The 6,000-nt window shown below is 39.4% G+C and overlaps 1 protein-coding gene across 1 annotated transcript in view; it reads left to right on the top strand.

Moving 5' to 3' along the window:
- The first annotated feature begins 5,658 nt into the window (after positions 1-5,658).
- ATG10 (autophagy related 10) overlaps positions 5,659-6,000 on the top strand; it is a 306,219-nt gene continuing 305,877 nt past the window's right edge. The window contains exon 1 of the mRNA XM_032847317.1: positions 5,659-5,913. The gene's annotated coding sequence lies outside the window, so the exon portion shown is untranslated. The remainder of the gene's footprint in view (positions 5,914-6,000) is intronic.

The raw sequence follows: 6,000 nt of genomic DNA, 5'->3' as shown, positions 1-6,000 counted from the left end.
CCGTGATGTCATGGTCTTTTTTTTTTTTTTTTTTTTTTTTTTCCTTCCTGGAAGGCTGGGGCCGTTAGAAATTTGGTGGTCGGAGTTTAGAGCGCCAGTGGGTTTTGGGGGGCGGAGATCAGGGGCAGCCCCCGGGGTGGGAGTGGGGAAGGGGCTGCGGAGGGGGCGTGCGGGCGGTTGGAGCTGGGCGCAGGATAGGTGGTTAGGGGAGTGGGGCTGGCGAGTTGGTCCTGCAGCCTCTTGCCTACCGAGGGTTTGGATACTGCACCGTCAGGGGCCAAGATTGTCGCTTGGCGTCCCCCAACCACGCAACAAAGGTTACCTGGAAGCGCTGGCCAAGTCGCCGGGGGAGGGGAGCTTTCCACACTCTCACTGCTCTTTTTGCACTCCTGCAGGACATTTCTGTAGACACCTCTTGAGATCTTTCGCAATAAAGGGCATTAGGGTCATAAAATGTATTTTGGGGCTTCAGCTGCAACATAAAAGAAATCCTTGCGATTTAAGGGCAGGGATGTGCTACCTTTTCTGTCTTTAATAGGTCTGTTCTGATACCTTGATTAAACCATTCGTTCTAAACTTAACTGACTCCTTTCTCTAAGCCAGATCTCCGGTTTAGTTCAAGTTGCTGCTACCCAGTTTGGGTGTTTGTGGTTTCCAGTTGCTCCCCCGCTGAGACGCTCCCGGCGCGGTAACTCCCACCCCCCCACGCCCCAACCTCCCCCCCGCCCCCCGCCCGCCCAGCTTTGGGGAGAAGGGGGAGAGGAGGATGCTGATTAACCCTTTCCATTCCGTACTTTTATCCGGACGTGATCAATCCTGCTCGGACTGTTGGAGAAGACAAGGCCTGACTTGCATGGTTTTGACGCTAGGCATTCATGAAGCGGTGCCATTTGGGGGCCACAGGTTTTCCTGGAGGAGCTGGAAGCTCAGACACTGATATTAACTTTGCCTCTAGTTTGAAAGGCCGTATAATAGCATTCAGACCCTGGAGATCAGAAAGAGGATGGCTGCTGTCCCCCACCTAATGTAAAGTCAGGTGTGGGTTGCTGAGAGGGTTGGATATACCTAAAGTAGGCAACCCAAGGTCTGCTGCCTTGAACTGGAAATCTATCTACTTTTGGGGGGCAGGAAAATTCTTTTCTACTCTTCAAAAATAAGTAAAAGTGTATAATGTCTCCAAAGATAATATTACCCATTATCCCATTAGGATATTGTGGTGAGTGGAGAGGAGGTTTAATCCATTTAGGAAGCCAGGTACTTCCTTTACTCTTCTTGTTTGTTGGCTGTTATTAACCATGTTTTTAGAAAAAATCATGTATACAGTACTGTATCTCTGATAACAAGAAGGAAGACACTTTTTCCTATATTTCAAAATGTCCTTAACAGGAAAAATTGTACTAATCCCAAAGGGGTCAGTTTACCTTAAACACAAAACAAAAAGCCAAAAGCAAAATCTAAAGAAAATGCAATTCAGGTGTTTCTCAGGGACTAGAAGATACTTTTGAGAAACACAAGTCAAACTGATACAAATACAGTTATGGAGAAGGGAGTTCTTTAAAATATACACACACAACAACAACAAAAAACAACACAAATGTGTTTTCTTGAAAGTTTAGCTACTCATTACAGTGAATTTTCCAGTTGGCCATGCCTCAAAAATTTCCCTGCTTTATTTAGAATTCTTTGGGTGGCATTTTAATTTTTATTTATTTATTTTCTTCTAATCTACAAAGTACTACTTAACATCATTGTACCTTTGTGTGAACAGGAGTCCACAAGGACATGTGGAGGATTCCATTTCCAATACCACATGCATGAATTACTTGCCCTGGTTGTTAATCTGTCATAGCGTTAAAAACCTGATTTATAAAAGGCTAGAGGACTTTTGCAGAACAAGGTAGTATACAGTTTCCATGGTTGGGCTTATTTACAAATAAAACTATTTTCCATTTCTGTCCACAATTTCCTGGTTGCACAAAGATAATTTTCAGAGTTTTCAGTTTCTAGTTCCCCAATGGGAGCCGTAAGCATGAGGAAACAATTTCTTTTTTACAGTGATGTGAGTGCTATGCTCATCTGGATTTAGTTACTCCATAAGGTAAATATCACTAAATGTGCACTGGGATCTTTAGGGATCTAAGGTGCTGGACGGGTGAAAATAGTCTACTGTGAAATGCTAAAGAATGTCAAACAACTGAATTTGAATTGGTTTGCAGAGCTAATTGGGTCAACTATGGTATTTTTTAAAGTGGAAATTAATTTGAACATTTTTCAAAAGTATTTTCAGTTTTCTTTTGGTTACATTTATGTTATTTTGGTCACTATGATTTTTAGAATTTTACCCCAGGAATTCAATTAAAACAGGCCCATCTGAAAAATATACCCTTCAGTGAATAATATCTGCTAATGAAAGTGTAGGTTTTGAATTTCATGCTAATTACATTTTTAAATAAGGATGTTCTTGAAATTATTTTTATTTAAAGGCAAAATATCTGCATAGATAATGGCCAAAGCTAACCAAACTGCTTTAAAAATTAATGAATATTAATGAAGTTCATGAATAGCACAATACTGCCCCTGCCTGCCTTAGGAAAACAAATGTATTGACTTCATTCTCCTAAAATAACAATCCTTAGTTACTGATGGTTAAAATAGTTTTGTTGCTAAAAGCTTGTACATAGTGCAGTTTTTGCAATTAGTAAGACTTGGCCTTGTTTAGTAGACTTCTATCTCTTCCCAAAAAGTAAGCATATTTTATCTTTTTACATACCTGAATGCTATTTTTTTTATTAACTTGCCATCTCGTGACATTTCATGATTTTTCTAAGTTCTTGTCCCCTGTCAGTTTAGTAGCTCACATGAATGACTCAGGATTTTCAGGCCTTCATATATATTTGGTATATAGATAATGGCATCATTAGTCAGCACTTCCATTCATCTAAATTTGTCTAAGCACATGGGAAGCTGCTTAGGACATTTTGCAATGAAAGTGACAAATGGATGTCAGTCAAGTGGCCCTACCCATTTCAACCTTATTTTCTATGATGTGTAAATGTTTGTGTATATTTATTCCGTAAGATAGGTTATAGGCTATTTTTTGATCTGGACATATGCCTGCTAAGGCAAGTTTCCCAGGCAGATCACTGGTTGGCATTAGACTAAATTTGGGAAATTTAACAAATGAATGACAAAAAAAAAAAAAAAAAAAAGAAATAGGATATAAATTTACATAATGATGGGATCCATTCCCTTAAGAAAAACAATTTTTGATACTGTAAGTTTTTAAGATTCTATAGTTTTACTTCAAATGAATTTGTAATGAGAAAGGTAAAATCATTTCAAGTAAGCCAGCAAATTTGGGTCAAAATGAAAGCAGTTCTGAGAGAGAAAGAGAGAGAGAGAGATTCCTGCTTCCCATAGGCCTGGTTGGAATTTTCTATTAAAAAAAAAAAATATATATATATATACATATATATGTATTTATTATATATTAATATATACAATGTAATATATTACATATATTAAAATATGTATATACACATATGCACATATATGCATAATATACATATATACCTGTTTAAATATACACACACATACTATACTATAGTGTCCTACTTCTGTTTTCATTCTTTGTTTTTAATAACTAGTCCAATCTCTAGTGTTATATGGTAAGCGAATGTGCTTATTAGAACTTAATGCCAGTTTTAATCTAAGATTACGTTGCACTTGAAACTCTTTTGCTGTTTTATAACCTGTAACATGTTTTTACATGTTTAGGAGTGCTGCTGCTGCAGTAAAAATTCTGTCTAGATATTATAATGAGTTTATATGTTTAGCCAAAAAAGTGCAGTATGCTAAATTAGACAGTAAAGATTCTAAAATCCTAATGTTTTAGTAAACCCTTGATAATAATTGTAGTTCTATGGATAAAAAAATATTGTAGTATTTTAATACTGCATAGAAGTATAGTTGTTGTTTCTTTCCTAAAGTTGTGGAATTTCTTTGTCCATAAGGAATATTAAAGAAAAAGTTTATCATTTTAAATTATTTTATTTGGAAATGCTTTGGAGTGAAGCTAATCTTTACACCCAAGACTACAGATTGCAATTTCACTTACCATTATCCATGGCAAGATGTTTAATTTTACTCCTGTGAGCCAAAGAATTTTTAGTGACTTTTGAGAAATGGAATGTAGGAAGTAGGTCCAGCTCATTGTGAATGTGGGAATTTGATAAATCATGCTTGAAATGACCATTTACTCTATGACTTGTTGTATAATGGGTAGACGTAAAAAAGAACTTATCAACTTAACTGTGAGTTTGAGTTTAGAATATCTTTTGATTGAGGGACAGTCAGAGGTCATCACAACAATTACATTTAGCTTTCAATATATTCTTTGGTCCACCCGTGCTTTTTGTTCCAAATTTCTGTATATAAGGGCACAAATGAGATTTTTCTAAATGCCTATTCCACAAACTTGCTTTCTAAAAATCAGACAGGGCATCTTTTTCTGTTTACATGTGGAAACAAAGAATACTGAAGTAGGAGGAAAAAAATGACTCTCTTCCTTATGATTTGGAAACAAAGCATTATTTTATATATAATAATAATAATAATTTTAGCAGGCAAAAAGCCTTGGTTTTGTTAATAAACAATACTAACTCAGCTCAAACTACTATTGGGAATTAGATACGGAAAGGTTCAAGCTGTTCCGACTTAAATTTTCAGATATGTAACATATGTGATGACCACCCACCTAGTGGTTAAATAATATGTTTACTTTCCTACAATTTCCTGAGCCCACTTGACTTTGGAGATTTAAATATGGCATAAATCTCTGTGCTCAGGAACCTGGTGTCGGAACTTTGAAGTAGCAAGAGCCTCCAGCCTTGACTCTAGTTCCTGTCAGTCTTTGTTCCAAATCAGTGGCTTGTTCTCCATCCCACACACTTGACTCTTCTCTCCCTGTAGGGAGAGAGCCCCCCTACTGGGGCTGTCTGGGGCACCCAGAAAGCAGCTGTTGGATGGCTGTATGACATCCTAAGGGTATAGTTTGACAGGTTCAGCCTCACCTACAAGGTCTTTAAGACTATAATTAGCCGGGTTCCACCCCACCCCCCTTTTTCCAAAAGGCTATATTTAGCCAAAGGATCTTAAACATGAAGAAGTTCTACAAGAGGCCTGTAAGCTGAGGTGGCATTTACATTCTGGTTTCTGAAGAATCCACAGTCCAGGGCCCAATGGCCCTTTGAAATGTTTTTTGATTGTGGGGTGGGGGGGAGGGTGTTGGCTGTGAAGGAATCCCTAAATGCCATTAAAAATCCCAGCACCCTCCATCTCTTTTAGCCTGTGCTTTCAACCACACTGAGCCCATTTCCTTAACAAGGACATGAAGAAGCTTTTGGGTAGGCTTGGAAAAATGACAAGGATGGATGTTTCTCATGCCACTGTTCCAAGGAGAAGACTGGAGGACAGGCAGCTGAAGGGACAGATAGCCGGTGCAGACACTTGACAACTACCGGGCAGAGGGCCAAGTTCAGGGCCAAGCACTGGGCGAGGTTCCAGAGGCCGGGCCCATGCCCAGGGCACTCAGTGCTTCAAAGCTGGCACAAAAAGAACACTCCTGCCGGCAGGAAACTGAGTTGAACAGATTGGGAAAGAGCAAAAACAGGCTGCCCAGGAGGCTGTCTCCCAGGCCTCCAGTTTCTAGTTGTCAGTGGCAACCCAGGATAGAGCAGATTCTGGCTTTCCTCCTGCCTGAGGGGCTGGTGGAGGTGGACTGAATCCAGGGAGTATGCAGTGCACAAGGACCCAGCGCAGGAAGGCACAGAGGAGAGGTTTGGCATGTCCCTGCTGGAGAGAAACCCTTCGTCAACTTAGAATTCCCAGGCCAGCTTTGTCTTGGCTCTGAGAGTAAGTCCTGACGCTTTATAATTTCTGTAAAATGTTAGAACTTCCTTGCCGCGGGATTTACTTCAAGAAGTTTCGGTGGGAGGGTAA

Source organism: Lontra canadensis, unplaced genomic scaffold (assembly GCF_010015895.1).
Source record: "Lontra canadensis isolate GAN:19392208 unplaced genomic scaffold, GSC_riverotter_1.0 scaffold4, whole genome shotgun sequence".
Taxonomy (NCBI): Eukaryota; Metazoa; Chordata; class Mammalia; order Carnivora; family Mustelidae; genus Lontra; species Lontra canadensis.
The sequence above is the reverse complement of the archived record's forward strand: the minus strand, read 5'-3'. Positions and strand labels throughout refer to the sequence as shown.